The sequence below is a fragment of the Lissotriton helveticus genome, chromosome 3_1 (genome assembly GCF_964261635.1).
Source record: "Lissotriton helveticus chromosome 3_1, aLisHel1.1, whole genome shotgun sequence".
NCBI lineage: Eukaryota > Metazoa > Chordata > Amphibia > Caudata > Salamandridae > Lissotriton > Lissotriton helveticus.
Window position 1 is genome coordinate 981604395 of NC_136061.1, and position 20783 is coordinate 981625177.

A 20783-nucleotide genomic window follows, 5' to 3' on the forward strand; every position below is an offset into this window, starting at 1 on the left:
ATTTTACAGGGAGAAGTATGTTCTGGTGTAATCTGTCTTCCCAACTGCACAACCTTATTAGTCAACTGCGAAAGTACTATCCGTGATGGTGATCTGGTCCTTGACGGTTTTTAGTAGTGAAGGAATCCTCGTCGACGAGAGCGCTTTCATCTGCGACAACATCTTCGATTCCATTATCTGTATTTTCATCAAAGACGGTGACTTCATCGATGACTGGCTGTGCCTTCATCAACAGCGGCGCATTAGTCTACAGTGGTGCCTTCAAAGACTGTGGTTTCTCAGCCATCGACGTGGTTTTCCGTCATCAGTTTCTCTGACGCCACTTTGGACTTCAGCTTCAATTTTAAAGGCGACAACAATTGCTTTGTCAGCGATGGGTCGACCGCCTTAGAGAAAGATGCTAGAGGAATGGTCGACGAAATTGGAGCACGAGTAGACAACGATACGGATGTCGCCAAAGATGAGAGGGAAGTGAAGAACGTAGTCAACATAGACGTCCCTGAACTGTAGCCTTTTGTGGTCAACGGGGCTGACCAACTTTTCTTCGCCGACAAGAACTAGTCGGCGACTTGTCGGGAGGCAGCCTTTTTAAAGTCAGCTTCAGCTCTGGAGGTGGCATTTTCAGCTCAGACACAGTCTTGGATTGCTGTTCTTTTTTGTCAGCACCTCTTTTGCGCTCAGAGGTAGATTCATTAGAGGACTTCTTGGAACATTTCTTGTGAGGTTCCTTCTCGGAGAGTGAAGAGTCCCTCTTCCTTTTGAGGGAAATCCAAGAGGAAGCAGGACTGCTCACTTTCAGTGTGACACAGGATCAGACCAGGTCTTCATTTCTCTGAGGGTCTTATTAGAAAAAGTACAACACACCTTGCAGTCTGACGCTTTACGGAACAGATGCAAACAGTAAAGGCAGCCTTTGTGAGGGTCCTCTGCAATCTCTTTTTCAAGTAAGTGAGACGCTCTATAAAGAGAGCCTTTTTTGCCTTGTCTGACATAGTTTAGTCTGTTTTGATGTCAAATAACAAATATAAAGAGCGGAATATATATCTGTCAGAGTATATATAAATAAAGACATACATTTTTCTGAAGGTTGAAATCAGAAATCTTCTGTTAGTTTGAGAAAAGCCAAGCAGATACGAGAATACACACCTGGCAATAGTAGCCTTTGTCGCTCTGTTACTTGCGATAAGACAACAATCTTGGAAATACTTCGATTTTAAAGGCCTTGCTCAGCCAAGGATAAAATATCTCTTGTAAAAATAAATAAATGTTAATTCCTGGTTAAAATGAAATTTTCAAATCCTTAACAATTAAAGAGCCGTCATCATTTCCACCTTAATTTTGTAGCAAAGCAAGCATGGATCCTTTTAGGACAGAGCTAGAACGTTACCAATTTTAAAATCAGATGTCGCAGAAACCCTTTCATGCGTTATGGTGATGTTCAAAAGACTAGTGACAAAAGTAAAGCCATTGGCTATGGTCTTCAGCAAAGGAAGCTATGGATTGAGATTCAGATTCCTGATGAAAGAAGATCCAGAAACAGAGAAATCTAAAACGTGCTGATTGAAAGCAGAAACTGGTCTGGAAAAAAAAATCACACCTGTAGCAGCAGGCAGGGCTAGAGGCATTATCTATGACAAGTTCTAACAAGCATTTGCAATGCAATAGGTCTTGCATTAGGAAAGTTTGAGCTATTGGTATTGTAAATGACAAATATTTTACATGTGTTGGTTTCGAAAATTGCGAAATTAATAGCTTTGTCATTTACAATGCCAATAGTTTTAACTTTCGCAAACGTGACACCTATAGTCAGGAGGAGGAACATGGCCGCAGCAGGCTAGCTGCCGCGGTACCCCGCTCTAGGCTCTAGCGGAGCGTTTGGGTTTTCGCTCTCGCGAATGAGGGCCACCTTCGAGAATCTGCATTTTTAAGCATTTTTCCTATCCCCGGAATTTTCTATTTGGGAAAATACCCCTTTTTTACTGAAAACGAAGCCGTCTGAATCGGTCTCCTTTCGTTCTCTATGCACGCTCACAGGGGCGTGTCTCAGGCTGACTCGGTGTCTGTTCTCCAGAGTGCTTTGTTGCCGCTGCCGATTCTGTTCTTACGGCAGACACGGATTTGGACTCCGGTAGACCCGTGGAAATGGGAACGGGCCGCCCTGGAGCTTCGTCGTGGGAGGCGAGTGCGCTCCCTTTGCAGGAACATTCTCCCCGAGGCTGCTGGCAGAGGGGCGCGTGGCGGCATCAGAAGGCGTAGCGTCCGCTTTGGCAACAGCATCGGAGGATTTCGACAAACCTGGGCTGACAGCGAGTAAGGTGAAGGGGGGCCAAGGAGGGGGGAGGGGAGTGGTTATTCAATCTCTGAGGGCATTAGAGATGCTTGAAGAGGGATTTGAAGAGGGGTTCGCTGGTCTTGAGGAAGTGCCAAAGCTGGGCGCAGGGACCGTAAAGCAGAGCACTAGCTTGGCTAAAAATCCATATTCCCTCAGAAGTCACATCCCAACCCGATCTGAGTTCTCCCCAAAACTGACTCCAGCAATAATTAATAAGGGGCGCAGAGGAAAGAAGGCCGCAAAAAACGTGAACCGGGGGGGGAAGACTAATCGTGGAAAACTAAACTGGTTTGTTGCCTCAGCTCTGGAAATCACGCAGGTGACTGGGGGTGGGGGGTGGGGGGGTGGGCTCAAAGATAACACCTTCTCTGCAGTCTTCTTATTTGAAGGCCATAACTCAGGTCTTGAACCTTGCGCAGAGTAGCTCCCCCCTTGCTCGTGTATCCTTAGGTACAGATCCTAGCTCAGTTATATCTGGTTGTGTGGCCCCTCCAGTCTCTTGCTCTCAAAATATGGAAAGGGAGCTACACAATGAGAGTCAACCCGGTGAGAGGGGATGCTTATCCACCGATACTACATTGGCAGATACTATACTAGCAAATGTAGATCCAACTTCGGAGGTACTAATGGAGCAGTGTATCAATAGCAGCAATAGCTCTAGTAGCTCTTCAAGTCTCAATAAGCCTGTCTTGATACCGGCGGTTTCCACTAGTATCACAGAATTGGAAGTTTGTAGCCTCTCTGGTAAACACACCGGTTCGGAATCGGACACATGTCTCGAGCCAGTAGAGTTAGAGTTAGATAATCACCAACTACAACTTGAGGCCTCCTAAATGAGGATCAGAATATTCAGCTGCAACCAGCTCACAGCCCTTCTCATTGTTCTGATATACAATTACTTGCAAGCACTACTACTGCTGTTATACCTTCAGACCTCTCCTCTGTACTAACTATGTTTTCCAATTTGTCGGCTGATATCAAACGTGGTTTCGAGGAGTCATCCAAAATTCAGAAAGAGATCAGGACATACTGTGAATCACTGGACAACAAAATAGACAGGCTTTTTCAAGAACTGGGGTGTTGGAAGAAACAACTGCGGCAATGTCCCTAGAATTAGATAATGCCAAGGAGGAAATAGCTAAACTTAAAAGAGAGGACATCGTGCTGGCTGACAGAATGGAGACCCTGGAAAATAACGTGAGGCGCTGTAATATTCACATATTGAATGTACCGGAAGGAAGTGAAGGAACCAACTTCAAGTCATATCATTCAACTCCTTATAAAATCTCTAAACCTAACACATACAGAGGAGGAATTTAGTGTTGACATTCAACGGATCCACAGGGATCCCTTCAGGCGGAACCCGCAGCGGACAAAGCCCCGGAAGATTTTGGTGAACTTCCATACTTTTCTATTGAAGGATCACATTCTTAACTTAGCCCTTAAACAAAAATCCCTGACTGGAGGGGGTTTCTCTCTTCAAATACGATCTGATCTGTCAAGGGCAACCCTCGATAGACAGTGGGAACTGGGTAGGAGAATGGAGGCATTTAGAAATTTGGGGGCGTCTGTGCAGCTAAGTTTTCCTGCAGCACTGAAGATCATGTTCAACAACAAAATTTTCAATGTTCACACAGTTCAGGCTGCAGATGAGCTACTGATGAGCATCGGCACCTCTAAAAATTGACAGGCTAGATTTAAACCGAGAAAATTGGTGGTCCCTTAAATTGTTGCCTATAGAGTCTATGTATGAATGAATATATTATAACTTTAGGTTGACATAAACCTCCCTAGTAAAAGAGTAGAAAACAAGTTAAATTAGAAAGAAGTAGAAAAAAAAAATGATTAAAAAAAAATAGGGGACAAAAAAAAACAAGCATTTACAATGCAACGGTTTCGCCTTTGCCAAAGTTAGAGCTATTGGCATTGTAAATGAATTTTTTTTTATTTATGTGTTGGTTTTGAAAACAGATAAATAAATGGCATTGTCATTTACATTGCCAACAGCTTAATCTCTTGCAAATGTAAGACCTATTGTACCCTACTGGATTTCACAGAAGAAATTCAGAGTCTGGTCTGCAGATGTCACGTGACAGACGGCCAATTGACAGCTGAGGGGGTTAAACCGTGCTGGGGTGGCACATTAAGGCGACGCTTGCTGTCCGTGCTTGTGAGGAGGTAGTGCACCTGTTGAGGGAGAGAGAGTGTGTTTGCATATGTGCGTGCATGCATGTGTGTGTGTGAATAAGCACTTCCAAGATTTAGTGGGACTAGAGTTTTTATCTACAAATCATTGTTTTCAGCTGTGTTCTAATGGAATCAAAACAACACTACACCCCCCATAATGCATAGTGTGATCACATAAAAGCACAGAACTGGAAAGAGTGTCCATAATGACCAGCTAGACGGTTGTCACCCTAAGAAGGATGTGCTTCAGTCTCCAGTGCCACGGGCGAGTGGAAACACACACTGTGCTGGTGGAGAAGTAGAAGAAGTACAAGTGTCCATAGAAGAGAAGTAGAGGGGATGCACTCTCCACTCTCTATCCACTCTGCACTCCCTATGCACTCTCCACTCTGCACTCCCTATGCACTCTCCACTCCCTATGCACTCTCCACTCCCTATGCACTCTCCACTCCCTATGCACTCTCCACTCCCTATGCACTCTCCACTCCCTATGCACTCTCCACTCCCTATCCACTCTCCACTCCCTATCCACTCTCCACTCCCTATCCACTCTCCACTCCCTATCCACTCTCCACTCCCTATCCACTCTCCACTCCCTATGCACTCTCCACTCCCTATGCACTCTCCACTCCCTATGCACTCTCCACTCCCTATGCACTCTCCACTCCCTATGCACTCTCCACTCCCTATGCACTCTCCACTCCCTATGCACTCTCCACTCTCCACTCCCTATGCACTCTGCACTCTCCACTCCCTATGCACTCTGCACTCTCCACTCCCTATGCACTCTGCACTCTGCACTCCCTATGCACTCTCCACTCTGCACTCCCTATGCACTCTGCACTCCCTATGCACTCTGCACTCCCTATGCACTCTGCACTCCCTATGCACTCTGCACTCCCTATGCACTCTGCACTCCCTATGCACTCTGCACTCCCTATGCACTCTGCACTCCCTATGCACTCTGCACTCCCTATGCACTCTCCACTCTGCACTCCCTATGCACTCTGCACTCCCTATGCACTCTCCACTCTGCACTCCCTATGCACTCTCCACTCCCTATGCACTCTCCACTCCCTATGCACTCTCCACTCCCTATGCACTCTCCACTCCCTATGCACTCTCTACTCCCCACTCTGCACTCCCTATGCACTCTGCAGTCCCTATGCACTATGCACTCTCCACTCCCTATGCACTCTCCACTCCCTATGCACTCTCCACTCTCCACTCCCTATGCACTCTCCACTCTCCACTCCCTATGCACTCTCCACTCTCCACTCCCTATGCACTCTCCACTCTCCACTCCCTATGCACTCTCCACTCTCCACTCCCTATGCACTCTCCACTCTCCACTCCCTATGCACTCTCCACTCCCTATGCACTCTCCACTCCCTATGCACTCTCCACTCCCTATGCACTCTCCACTCCCTATGCACTCTCCACTCCCTATGCACTCTCCACTCCCTATGCACTCTCCACTCCCTATGCCCTATGCACTCTCCACTCCCTATGCACTCCCCACTCCCTATGCACTCCCCACTCCCTATGCACTCCCCACTCCCTATGCACTCCCCACTCCCTATGCACTCCCCACTCTGCACTCCCTATGCACTCCCCACTCCCTATGCACTCCCCACTCTGCACTCCCTATGCACTCTCCACTCCCTATGCACTCTGCACTCCCTATGCACTCTGCACTCCCTATGCACTCTGCACTCCCTATGCACTCTTCACTCCCTATGCACTCTCCACTCCCTATGCACTCTTCACTCCCTATGCACTCTTCACTCCCTATGCACTCTTCACTCCCTATGCACTCTTCACTCCCTATGCACTCTTCACTCCCTATGCACTCTCCACTCTGCACTCCCTATGCACTCTCCACTCTGCACTCCCTATGCACTCTCCACTCCCTATGCACTCTCCACTCCCTATGCACTCTCCACTCCCTATGCACTCTCCACTCCCTATGCACTCTCCACTCCCTATGCACTCCACTCCCCACTCTGCACTCCCTATGCACTCTGCAGTCCCTATGCACTATGCACTCTCCACTCCCTATGCACTCTCCACTCCCTATGCACTCTCCACTCCCTATGCACTCTCCACTCCCTATGCACTCCCTACTCTGCACTCCCTATGCACTCTGCAGTCCCTATGCACTATGCACTCTCCACTCCCTATGCACTCTCCACTCCCTATGCACTCTCCACTCCCTATGCACTCCACTCCCTATGCACTCTGCAGTCCCTATGCACTATGCACTCTCCACTCCCTATGCGCTCTCCACTCCCTATGCGCTCTCCACTCCCTATGCGCTCTCCACTCCCTATGCGCTCTCCACTCCCTATGCGCTCTCCACTCCCTATGCGCTCTCCACTCCCTATGCGCTCTCCACTCCCTATGCGCTCTCCACTCCCTATGCGCTCTCCACTCCCTATGCGCTCTCCACTCCCTATGCGCTCTCCACTCCCTATGCGCTCTCCACTCCCTATGCGCTCTCCACTCCCTATGCGCTCTCCACTCCCTATGCGCTCTCCACTCCCTATGCACTCTGCACTCCCTATGCACTCTGCACTCCCTATGCACTCTCCACTCCCTATGCACTCTCCACTCCCTATGCACTCTCCACTCTCTATGCACTCTCCACTCTCTATGCACTCTCCACTCCCTATGCACTCTCCACTCCCTATGCACTCTCCACTCCCTATGCACTCTCCACTCCCTATGCACTCTCCACTCCCTATGCACTCTCCACTCCCTATGCACTCTCCACTCCCTATGCACTCTCCACTCCCTATGCACTCCACTCCCCACTCTGCACTCCCTATGCACTCTGCAGTCCCTATGCACTATGCACTCCCTATGCACTCTGCACTCCCTATGCACTCTGCACTCCCTACTCTGCACTCCCTATGCACTCTGCAGTCCCTATGCACTATGCACTCTCCACTCCCTGTGCACTCTCCACTCCCTATGCACTCTCCACTCCCTATGCACTCTCCACTCCCTATGCACTCTCCACTCCCTATGCTCTATGCACTCTGCACTCCCTATGCACTCTGCACTCCCTACTCTGCACTCCCTATGCACTCTCCACTCCCTATGCACTCTGCAGTCCCTATGCACTATGCACTCTCCACTCCCTATGCACTCTCCACTCCCTATGCACTCTCCACTCCCTATGCACTCTCCACTCCCTATGCACTCTCCACTCCCTATGCACTCTCCACTCCCTATGCTCTATGCACTCTGCACTCTCTATGCACTCTCCACTCCCTATGCACTCTCCACTCCCTATGCACTCTCCACTCCCTATGCACTCTCCACTCCCTATGCACTCTCCACTCCCTATGCACTCTCCACTCCCTATGCACTCTCCACTCCCTACTCTCCACTCCCTACTCTCCACTCCCTATGCACTCTGCACTCCCTACTCTGCACTCCCTATGCACTCTGCAGTCCCTATGCACTATGCACTCTCCACTCCCTATGCACTCTCCACTCCCTATGCACTCTCCACTCCCTATGCACTCTCCACTCCCTATGCACTCTCCACTCCCTATGCACTCTCCACTCCCTATGCACTCTCCACTCCCTATGCACTCTCCACTCCCTATGCACTCTCCACTCCCTATGCACTCTCCACGCGCTCTCCACGCGCTCTCCACTCTCCATGCGCTCTCCACTCTCCATGCGCTCTCCACTCTCTATGCGCTCTCCACTCTCTATGCGCTCTCCACTCTCTATGCGCTCTCCACTCCCTATGCACTCTCCACTCCCTATGCACTCTCCACTCCCCACTCTGCACTCCCTATGCACTCTGCAGTCCCTATGCACTATGCACTCCCTATGCACTCTGCACTCCCTATGCACTCTGCACTCCCTACTCTGCACTCCCTATGCACTCTCCACTCCCTATGCACTCTCCACTCCCTATGCACTCTCCACTCCCTATGCACTCTCCACTCCCTATGCACTCTCCACTCCCTATGCACTCTCCACTCCCTATGCACTCTCCACTCCCTCTCCACTCTCCACGCGCTCTCCACGCGCTCTCCACTCTCCATGCGCTCTCCACTCTCCATGCGCTCTCCACTCCCTATGCGCTCTCCACTCCCTATGCGCTCTCCACTCCCTATGCGCTCTCCACTCCCTATGCACTCTCCACTCTGCACTCCCTATGCACTCTCCACTCCCTATGCACTCTCCACTCCCTATGCACTCTCCACTCCCTATGCACTCTCCACTCCCTATGCACTCTCCACTCCCTATGCACTCTCCACTCCCTATGCACTCTGCACTCTGCACTCCCTACTCTGCACTCCCTACTCTGCACTCCCTACTCTGCACTCCCTACTCTGCACTCCCTACTCTGCACTCCCTACTCTGCACTCCCTACTCTGCACTCTGCAGTCCCTATGCACTCTCCACTCTGCACTCCCTATGCACTCTCCACTCCCTGTGCACTCTCCACTCCCTGTGCACTCTCCACTCCCTGTGCACTCTCCACTCCCTGTGCACTCTCCACTCCCTGTGCACTCTCCACTCCCTGTGCACTCTCCACTCCCTATGCACTCTCCACTCTGCACTCTCTATGCACTCTCCACTCCCTATGCACTCTCCACTCCCTACTCTGCACTCCCTACTCTGCACTCCCTACTCTGCACTCCCTACTCTGCACTCCCTACTCTGCACTCCCTACTCTGCACTCCCTACTCTGCACTCCCTACTCTGCACTCCCTACTCTGCACTCCCTACTCTGCACTCCCTACTCTGCACTCCCTACTCTGCACTCCCTACTCTGCACTCCCTACTCTGCACTCCCTACTCTGCACTCTGCAGTCCCTATGCACTCTCCACTCTGCACTCCCTATGCACTCTCCACTCCCTGTGCACTCTCCACTCCCTGTGCACTCTCCACTCCCTGTGCACTCTCCACTCCCTGTGCACTCTCCACTCCCTGTGCACTCTCCACTCCCTATGCACTCTCCACTCTGCACTCTCTATGCACTCTCCACTCCCTATGCACTCTCCACTCCCTATGCACTCTGCACTCCCTATGCACTCTGCACTCCCTATGCACTCTCCACTCCCTATGCACTCTCCACTCCCTATGCACTCTCCACTCCCTATGCACTCTCCACTCCCTATGCACTCTCCACTCCCTATGCACTCTCCACTCCCTATGCACTCTCCACTCCCTATGCACTCTCCACTCCCTATGCACTCTCCACTCCCTATGCACTCTCCACTCCCTATGCACTCTCCACTCCCTACTCTGCACTCCCTACTCTGCACTCCCTACTCTGCACTCCCTACTCTGCACTCCCTACTCTGCAGTCCCTATGCACTATGCACTCCCTATGCACTCTCCACTCCCTATGCACTCTCCACTCCCTATGCACTCTCCACTCCCTATGCACTCTCCACTCCCTATGCACTCTCCACTCCCTATGCACTCTCCACTCCCTATGCACTCTCCACTCCCTATGCACTCTCCACTCCCTATGCACTCTCCACTCCCTATGCACTCTCCACTCCCTATGCACTCTCCACTCCCTATGCACTCTCCACTCCCTATGCACTCTCCACTCTCCACTCCCTATGCACTCTCCACTCTGCACTCCCTATGCACTCTCCACTCTGCACTCCCTATGCACTCTCCACTCTGCACTCCCTATGCACTCTCCACTCTGCACTCCCTATGCACTCTCCACTCCCTATGCACTCTCCACTCTGCACACCCTATGCACTCTCCACTCTGCACACCCTATGCACTCTCCACTCTGCACACCCTATGCACTCTCCACTCTGCACTCCCTGTGCACTCTCCACTCTGCACTCCCTGTGCACTCTCCACTCCCTGTGCACTCTCCACTCCCTGTGCACTCTCCACTCCCTATGCACTCTGCACTCTCTATGCACTCTCCACTCCCTATGCACTCTCCACTCTCTATGCACTCTCCACTCCCTATGCACTCTCCACTCCCTATGCACTCTGCACTCCCTACTCTGCACTCCCTACTCTGCACTCCCTACTCTGCACTCCCTACTCTGCACTCCCTACTCTGCACTCCCTACTCTGCACTCCCTACTCTGCACTCCCTACTCTGCACTCCCTACTCTGCACTCCCTACTCTGCACTCCCTACTCTGCACTCCCTACTCTGCACTCCCTACTCTGCACTCCCTACTCTGCACTCCCTACTCTGCACTCCCTACTCTGCACTCCCTACTCTGCACTCCCTACTCTGCACTCCCTACTCTGCACTCCCTACTCTGCACTCCCTACTCTGCACTCCCTACTCTGCACTCTGCACTCCCTACTCTGCACTCTGCAGTCCCTATGCACTCTCCACTCTGCACTCCCTATGCACTCTCCACTCCCTGTGCACTCTCCACTCCCTGTGCACTCTCCACTCCCTGTGCACTCTCCACTCCCTGTGCACTCTCCACTCCCTGTGCACTCTCCACTCCCTGTGCACTCTCCACTCCCTGTGCACTCTCCACTCCCTGTGCACTCTCCACTCCCTGTGCACTCTCCACTCCCTATGCACTCTCCACTCTGCACTCTCTATGCACTCTCCACTCCCTATGCACTCTCCACTCCCTATGCACTCTCCACTCCCTATGCACTCTCCACTCCCTATGCACTCTGCACTCCCTACTCTGCACTCCCTACTCTGCACTCCCTACTCTGCACTCCCTACTCTGCACTCCCTACTCTGCACTCCCTACTCTGCACTCCCTACTCTGCACTCCCTACTCTGCACTCCCTACTCTGCACTCCCTACTCTGCACTCCCTACTCTGCACTCCCTACTCTGCACTCCCTACTCTGCACTCTGCAGTCCCTATGCACTCTCCACTCCCTATGCACTCTCCACTCCCTATGCACTCTCCACTCCCTATGCACTCTCCACTCCCTATGCACTCTCCACTCCCTATGCACTCTCCACTCTGCACTCCCTATGCACTCTCCACTCTGCACTCCCTATGCACTCTCCACTCTGCACTCCCTATGCACTCTCCACTCTGCACTCCCTATGCACTCTCCACTCTGCACTCCCTATGCACTCTCCACTCTGCACTCCCTATGCACTCTCCACTCCCTATGCACTCTCCACTCCCTATGCACTCTCCACTCTCCACTCCCTATGCACTCTCCACTCTGCACTCCCTATGCACTCTCCACTCTGCACTCCCTATGCACTCTCCACTCTGCACTCCCTATGCACTCTCCACTCCCTATGCACTCTCCACTCCCTATGCACTCTCCACTCCCTATGCACTCTCCACTCCCTATGCACTCTCCACTCCCTATGCACTCTCCACTCCCTATGCACTCTCCATGCACTCTCCACTCCCTATGCCCTCTCCACTCCCTATGCCCTCTCCACTCCCTATGCCCTCTCCACTCCCTATGCCCTCTCCACTCCCTATGCCCTCTCCACTCCCTATGCACTCTCCACTCCCTATGCCCTATGCACTCTCCACTCCCTATGCACTCTCCACTCCCTATGCACTCTCCACTCCCTATGCACTCTCCACTCCCTATGCACTCTCCACTCTGCACTCTCTATGCACTCTCCACTCTCTATGCACTCTCCACTCTCTATGCACTCTCCACTCCCTATGCACTCTCCACTCCCTATGCACTCTCCACTCCCTATGCACTCTCCACTCCCTATGCACTCTCCACTCCCTATGCACTCTCCACTCCCTATGCACTCTCCACTCCCTATGCACTCTCCACTCCCTATGCACTCTCCACTCCCTATGCACTCTCCACTCCCTATGCACTCTCCACTCTCCACTCTCTATGCACTCTCCACTCCCTATGCACTCTCCACTCTCCACTCTCTATGCACTCTCCACTCCCTATGCACTCTCCACTCTCCACTCTCTATGCACTCTCCACTCCCTATGCACTCTCCACTCCCTATGCACTCTCCACTCCCTATGCACTCTCCACTCCCTATGCACTCTCCACTCCCTATGCACTCTCCACTCTCCACTCTCTATGCACTCTCCACTCTCTATGCACTCTCCACTCTCTATGCACTCTCCACTCTCCACTCCCTATGCCCTCTCCACTCCCTATGCCCTCTCCACTCCCTATGCACTCTCCACTCCCTATGCACTCTCCACTCCCTATGCACTCTCCACTCCCTATGCACTCTCCACTCCCTATGCACTCTCCACTCCCTATGCACTCTCCACTCTGCACTCTCTATGCACTCTCCACTCCCTATGCACTCTCCACTCCCTATGCACTCTCCACTCCCTATGCACTCTCCACTCCCTATGCACTCTCCACTCCCTATGCACTCTCCACTCCCTATGCACTCTCCACTCCCTATGCACTCTCCACTCCCTATGCACTCCCTATGCACTCTCCACTCCCTATGCACTCTCCACTCCCTATGCACTCTCCACTCCCTGTGCACTCTCCACTCCCTGTGCACTCTCCACTCCCTGTGCACTCCCTATGCACTCTCCACTCCCTATGCACTCTCCACTCCCTATGCACTCTCCACTCCCTATGCACTCTCCATGCACTCTGCACTCCCCATGCACTCTCCACTCCCTATGCCCTCTCCACTCCCTATGCCCTCTCCACTCCCTATGCCCTCTCCACTCCCTATGCCCTCTCCACTCCCTATGCACTCTCCACTCCCTATGCACTCTCCACTCCCTATGCACTCTCCACTCCCTATGCACTCTCCACTCCCTATGCACTCTCCACTCCCTATGCACTCTGCACTCCCTATGCACTCTCCACTCCCTATGCACTCTCCACTCCCTATGCACTCTCCACTCTCCACTCCCTATGCACTCTCCACTCTCCACGCACTCTCCACTCCCTATGCACTCTCCACTCCCTATGCACTCTCCACTCCCTATGCACTCTCCACTCTGCACTCCCTATGCACTCTCCACTCCCTATGCACTCTCCACTCCCTGTGCACTCTCCACTCCCTGTGCACTCTCCACTCCCTGTGCACTCTCCACTCCCTGTGCACTCTCCACTCCCTGTGCACTCCCTGTGCACTCTCCACTCTGCACTCTCTATGCACTCTGCACTCTCTATGCACTCTCCACTCCCTATGCACTCTCCACTCCCTATGCACTCTCCACTCCCTATGCACTCTCCACTCCCTATGCACTCTCCACTCCCTATGCACTCTCCACGCACTCTGCACTCCCCATGCACTCTGCACTCCCCATGCACTCTGCACTCCCCATGCACTCTGCACTCCCCATGCACTCTCCACTCTGCACTCTCTATGATGCTCTTCAGCGCTTTGCAGTGCGGTTAGGATATGAAGCGCTATATAAATTCAACTGTAATGCATTACGAAAAATGCCAAACCATGAAAAAACTCCCTGTTGCAAATCTTATGAGCAGTTTTACAAGTGTCTCACGAGGGGCACGAGATGCTTAGCCCATACGAGTCTATTTAGGCCGTTTGGGTACTGAACACCCGCAGTTTTAAGGACATTATTAAAACGGACTGTAAAGTCGAACTGAAAGAATGAAAAGTTATGCATGCTGCTACAAAGGGGATCAGCCGAGCAATTTCACATCAGACAAACCACTGCGTAGTCCTCACTACAAATAAAGGGGCAAAAATTAGTTTTAGCGCCCATGCACTTGATGAACAGCCAGATCGTGGCCTGTGTCTTCATCATGTATTTTTAACTAACGTACACTGAATTCACGTGCTCCACCACTAAAAAACAAGCACTCACCTGGGCTTCCTCGCATGGAATGACCAAAACAAACACAGAAGGAAAAAAAACGAAGCTCCGCCCACCGCCGCGATGACGACATCGCAGAGGCGGAGAGGGAAAAAATCGCGGGAACGCCCCCGAATCTGGTCCGGCCTTGACGGACAGATCCGGCTCCCAATGGCTAGCCTCCATTTATGGAGCAAGCCAATGGGAGGTGGGGGACGTTCCAATAGTCTATATGGTAAACAAAAGATTTCACCTGCGCGAACTGCTTGCGCAGATCGCCAGGTCGAAACCTAAAAAAGGAGAGAATGGGGGAAAAAAACACAAGGGGAACAAGCATACATATAAACCTCTAAAACCTTTGTAGAGTTACAAGTTAATGCAACTCAACTAATTTTGAGTGCGACCACAACAGCCTTAACTGTAATCAGATCTATCTAGTCCTCAAGCATTATAGTTACCAACGCTTCGCCTGAGCCTGGATGGGGTCAGGGGTATCTCACACCGGACGTGTTTCGGTTGGTTAATCAAGGGTTCCTCATGGGAGGGGGGGTGGTTTTCACGTGGGTAAGGGTTAGGGTAAATAAAAACAAAATGTTTCTCATCTCCAAATTGGCGGTCGATAATTTCATAAGTGAAAAATGGACGGATTTTGTATCTTTAAGCAGTACCAAGGGGTGTAAGTTAGCAGGGTCCAACCCCATTAGATATATCAACTATGAATACCATTAAGATTCTCTCCTGGAATGTTAATGGCCTGCGCACCAAACCTAGATCTAACACGATTTTACAATATATCCGTGACTTTGATGCGCAGGTCATTATACTCCAGGAGACACATCTAGTTGAAGCTGAAGTATTAGACCTGGTAAAAAAAAAAACAGGTGGATAGATCTATCGGTTACCACTTCTCAAACAGTTAACACTAGAGGGGTTACCATTCTCTTTAAAAAAACTATTACAACTAGACTCTTGAGGCAGAAGGTCGATCCCTTGGGCAGGTGGGTTATTGCGGCTGTCATGATAGGCGGTTCAGGCATCACGTTGGTTGGATACTATGGGCCTAATCGTGATGATCCCTCTGTCCTGGCCTTGCTGTTTTCTGAGCTTTTGCATTTTCCAGAACCAATGATAATAGCGGGAGACTTTAATATCGTGCTCGATCCCCTGCTGGATAAGTCCACTTCTGGCCGACAACTTGCTCTCTCTAAATCTAGAGACTTCTTACTTAAATCCATGCATCAATATGGAATTATTGATATATGGAGAGCAAGGTCGGGACAGAAAAACGGCTTTTCCTTTCGAAATTACAAGTATCGTCACAGATCTAGAATCGATTTTTTTCTAGTAAACAGAGTCCTGATTAATTCAGTTAGGAGTGTAACTTACCTACCATCTCATTTGTCGGATCATTCGGCGGTACTTTTAGACCTTGAACTACAATCTCAACCCCCGATTAGGTCATGGTCTATTGACAGGTCTCTCCTCACATCTCCTGATGACCTGGAGTATATTAGAGTGGAAACGCAAGAATTTTTTCAAGTTAACATTGGTTCTGTTTGCTCTAGCACAGTATGGGATGCTTTTAAATGTTCTCTGAGAGGGGTCATCAAGAATAAAACTACGTTTCGAAAGAAACAGTATACCCAAGGGGTCGCTTTGATAGAGGCTAACACATTGATAGTCCAATCAGAATTAGAAAATCTTAAAGCCCCTGAGCATGTTATACTGGCTAAACGGGAGGAGTTGATGAAGCTTAAAGGGCAACTAGCTTCACTACTTAACCAACGTATTTTGCAAAGGTGGGAAGCTAACAAACTAGCCAATTTTGAATTTGGTGAAGGGGCGGGCAAATTACTAGCCTGGAGGTCTAGAACTGACCAGACCCGCAATAATATTGAGTCTATAATTACTGGCTCCGGCACAGTATCCTCTGACCCAGAAATTAGGTCAGCCTTTAAAGATTTCTTCCAGGCTATCTACCAAGAGGATAATAACATCTCCTCTGAAAATGTAGGGAATTGGCTTAGTCAAATTTCACTCCAATCACTCTCTACAGAACAAGCCGCTTTTTTAGATCAGGCTATAACGGTAGAAGAGGTATCAACTGCCATACTCGACAGCAAGTGCGGAAAGGCGGCAGGGCCTGATGGCCTGCCGGCAGAGATATATAAACATCTTGTAGCTGATATTGCTCCCTTTCTCGCCAGATTATTCAATCAAGTTTTGATGGAGGGCGATTCACCGCCCACATCGTGGAATAAAGCTTCGATCACACTCATTTTGAAACCAGGAAAGGCCTCCACCGCCTGCTGCTCGTATCGCCCTATTTCAATACTTAACGCCGACTATAAGATCTTCGCGTCACTTCTAGCTAAGAGGTTGGGGCAGGTCGCTCCTTCAGTTCTACATTCCAATCAAGAGGGCTTTGTTAAAGGTCGCCAGCTTTTTGAACTGACGTACGACCTAATAGGAGCGATCGACATGGCAACTTGCTCATCGTCACCCTTAGCTATTCTCACGCTGGACGCGGCCAAGGCCTTCGACAGGGTCAACTGGGTGTACCTGTCGGGGGCCTTGGAAAAATTTGGTGTGGGTCGGGCTTTCCGCAGAGCGGTGGAACTGCTGTACCTAAATCCATCCGCTTCGGTCTTGGTTAACGGCGGACTGTCGGAACCATTTACCATCACAAGGGGTACACGGCAGGGCTGCCCGCTTTCGCCCCTGCTCTTCCATTTCTATATCGAGCCATTTGCTCAAAAAATTCGGGAGGATAATAACATCATACCTTTCAGATATAGAGATTGGAAAAAAAAAGTATCCCTGTATGCTGATGACATTATGATTATAACTTCAGATATCAGCACGGCGTTTCCGACAGTCATAAACCTAGCACAACAATTTGGCAACATCTCTGGCTATGAAATAAATGTCACAAAAACAGAGGTTATGGTGTGGAACAGCACAACAACGGGGCTCCCTGTGCAACCCTGTGACAACATGAGATATCTTGGCATAAAAATTGTAAAGGATATCAATTTGATCGCCTCTACAAACTTTACTTTGGTGGCTAAAGAATGTAGGAAACTAATGAGTTCTTGGGGACATCTTCCTTTAACGCTCCTGGGCCGGTCAAACTTAGTCAAGATGTCTATCTTATCTAGGTTGACTTTTATCTTCAACAGCCTACCGCTTTATTTTGATAAAACATTGATAGCGAAGATGCAGAGTGACATCGTCTCATTTGTCTGGAATAACAAAAGTGCAAGAATTGCTTGGAGGAAACTGAGGCGTCGCAGGGAGAAGGGTGGTTTGGCTGGTCCTGACCTCCAGATCTATTCTTGGGCCTTTCAGTTGACACATGCCCGAATGCTACTTAAAACTCCACTAGATCGAGGCATCGGGTTGATGTTTTCAACATTTTTACAGTGTGAAGGTCTAAGTCAGTTGGGTTTTCTATTTAAGTTTGGTGACCCCAAATTTTTTAAGAAGATCAAACTGAAGGTATTGCAGGGCCTAGCAAGAACCTGGTATAACCTCAGAGTTACCACCAAAATAGGTTACCACTCTAATAGATCTCCTATATGGGATCTCCCTACTCCTCCTTGCTGGACTAATGACGTATTGATAAGCCCACTAAAAGACGCTGGAATCTCAACATGGGGAGACCTGTTTTTCGAAGGGGATATGTTTTCCTGGGAACACCTAGTGAGTAAGGTAGGCCCTAATTTTTCTAGATTAAAATTCTTACAGATCCCAAGTTGGGCACAAGCAGAAAGAACTGGGCCCTCTCGTCGCCAACAACCACCTTTAGGTTGGTTGATAGCTTTATTTCGATATGCATATATCATAAAAGCATTACACAAGGATATATAAAACAGCACATCGTAAAACAGACTGTACATTAGAAACATCAATAAAAATGAATATAGACATAATAAATAAGTTTAAAAAGGCATTAAATCGATATAGACAGTCTTTTTAGGCGGATCAACCAGGCCCATTTTAAAAATTTAGAAACAGCACAAACAATGGGAGGAGCTGTATTGGTCAGTAGAATACGTAAAGCCACCGAATGCTGACGAATACCCATCTCTTTACAAAGTGGTTTGAGCCAATAAGATCTGGGGCGCACGTAGTCTGGGCAATCAAGGAGAAAATGTGCCACTGTTTCACAGCTGTCAGAACACAGGGCACAATAGCGTGATACCTGCTTATTCAAGTTCCATCTGGAGAGGAGATCGGCTAGGGGTAAGGTCCCTAGTCTGAATTTAATATATAGGGCCCGGTCCATTGGAATGGTGATAATATCCAAAAAGGGTTCAAAGGCAGTAACATCTTTTATCCTCAAATATGCTGCAGTGGAATTGCAGTGATGCGGATTGCTAGTGAGCTTTGAGGAAACCCATTCCCAATATATTTTTTTCAGAAACTCCTTCGGGGGAGCTGAGTGAGTAAACCAGCAGGAACCCAATCCCAGGTCCCCAAGCAGGTGTTTAATGTCCCTCAGCCATTTAATCTTCTGCCAGCCATCCGAATGCATTACCTCTACCAGCCCGTCTGCATAGGATTTTAATTCCGGAACCCTCCACAGGCGGGCCCACAGTAAGAGAGGCCGGAGGCGGGCCAGGTCTTTAATTGGTTTACAGCCCGCATCCATAAGCACCGGGACTGTCGGGGTGCTCATCGGGACTGCCATTAGATCCTTGATAAATTTATTCTCCGCCTTAGACAAAGACTCCATATTGCCCAGACCCCATAACTCCTCTCCGTAAAGTGATGCGGATACTACTCTGGCCTCATATATATCAATTATCGGAGATACACAGTGTTTCAATGAAGTATTATACTCCTTTAACAGAGCTCCCCCCACCCTTTTGTGGCCCAAAGTCATTTTATTAATGTGGGGCATCCAGTTCATACCATCACTCAACCGAATTCCCAAATAATCAAATTCTGAAACTTTTTCTAGGGGGATAGAATTCAAGATGGGGGGGCGGCCAAGTTTTCTGGGGGGATGCATGACTAGATATTTAGTTTTGTCCACATTTATGACAAGACCTCTTTTTACACAAAAATCCTGGAACCGGTTCAGGAGCTTCTGGAGGCCCTGGGGTGTTTTCGAGATGAGAAGGGTGTCGTCGGCAAACAACAGGGTTGGGATCTTAACGTCACACAGGGTGGTGTAGAAAAGTCAGCCCACATCGCACCCGATGCCCAGGCTGCTGGTGCAGGGCGACTCTTAGTTCCTATCTTGAATAATTACCAAATGAAGAGACGGGCACTGGAAGCAGGAAGACAAAGGAAAAAGGTTTATTTCTCATGAGGATGTCATTTGGGACACTCGCATAGTGTCTTCGGGAGGTGCTCTAACAAGTTTCTCTGAGGCTTCGTCTTTTATACACAGGTTTATGGCACACACATCCTTCAATACAATCAAGACATTGTGAAGGGTGAAGATATTCCAACACGTGGCTACAGTAGGGGCCCTTATCCTCCATAAAATAGGAGGGGGCTGTTACGCAGCTGAGTGTTCTGCTGATTCCTTTGGAATGTGTGCGCCTGATCGAATCTCAGGGGGTGGGGTGGTCATGATCAATAGTGGCTACTTTCAAGAGAGGCGAGTGCATACAGTAGTGGGCAATAAACTGTATCCTCAGGCTAAGGGATGACCAGCGGTCCATGTGGACAATTGGGTTCAGAGGAAGAGGTCATCAAAAGGAGGGGTATTCATGGAGGGAAAGGAGGTGTTGGTCAGGCGCGGGGTGTGATTCTCAGAGGCAGAGTTATAGGGGAGGGCTCATGACTTGTGCATGTGAGAGCGGGGGGAGGGGCGGTTAGGGTGCATGGGGGAAGCTTGCAGGGTCAGGGAAGGGGCGCTGGTGGTCGATCGCAAGCTGAGAGACCATGGTACCTAAAATGGCTGTCGTGTACGTGTGTGCATGGGTCTATGCTAGCGGGATAACACAGTCAGTGTTTTAGCGATATCCGTTCTGCTTACAACAAGGGGTACTGTGAACACAAATGAACGCCGCTTATGTACATACACATTGCTATTTTCAACAGTCGCCGCTTTTTTACATAAGCGAGTTCAATTTCTACATAGTCGATGCGATAGGCAGAATGCACTACATGTCAGTTTACATTTGTTGGGTTCTTCATACAAGCCTAGAGATCGGCATAATATTTAGTCGGAGTCAAGAAAAGAGGTTCCGAAACATTACAGAATCAAGTTCAGACTTTTTCTCCGATGACATTAATTAAGAGTAATCTGATACCTTCGGGTCTTATCAGTACTTTGGGAAGCTAGATACATGGGTGACCGACAAAACATTTTTATAAGCAATAAAAATTGAGGGAGGAATGCAATTCGATGTAAACAACTAGTCAAGGGGTGGGTAGAAAGTTCAGGAAGGGGGGGGGTCTTAGTGAAAAATGTCTTTTTCAACGACGAGCCACCACTGGTAGACTCTGGTAGTCAGTTTTCTTTTCGTTGGCGCTTTTGAGCACCGGCGGTGGAGC

At 49.7% G+C, this 20783-nt stretch overlaps 1 protein-coding gene across 6 annotated transcripts in view; it reads right to left on the minus strand.

The window, feature by feature from the left end:
• Nucleotides 1-20783, minus strand: part of PCNT (pericentrin) — a 1333356-nt gene that overhangs the window by 1140096 nt on the left and 172477 nt on the right. The window lies entirely within an intron of this gene.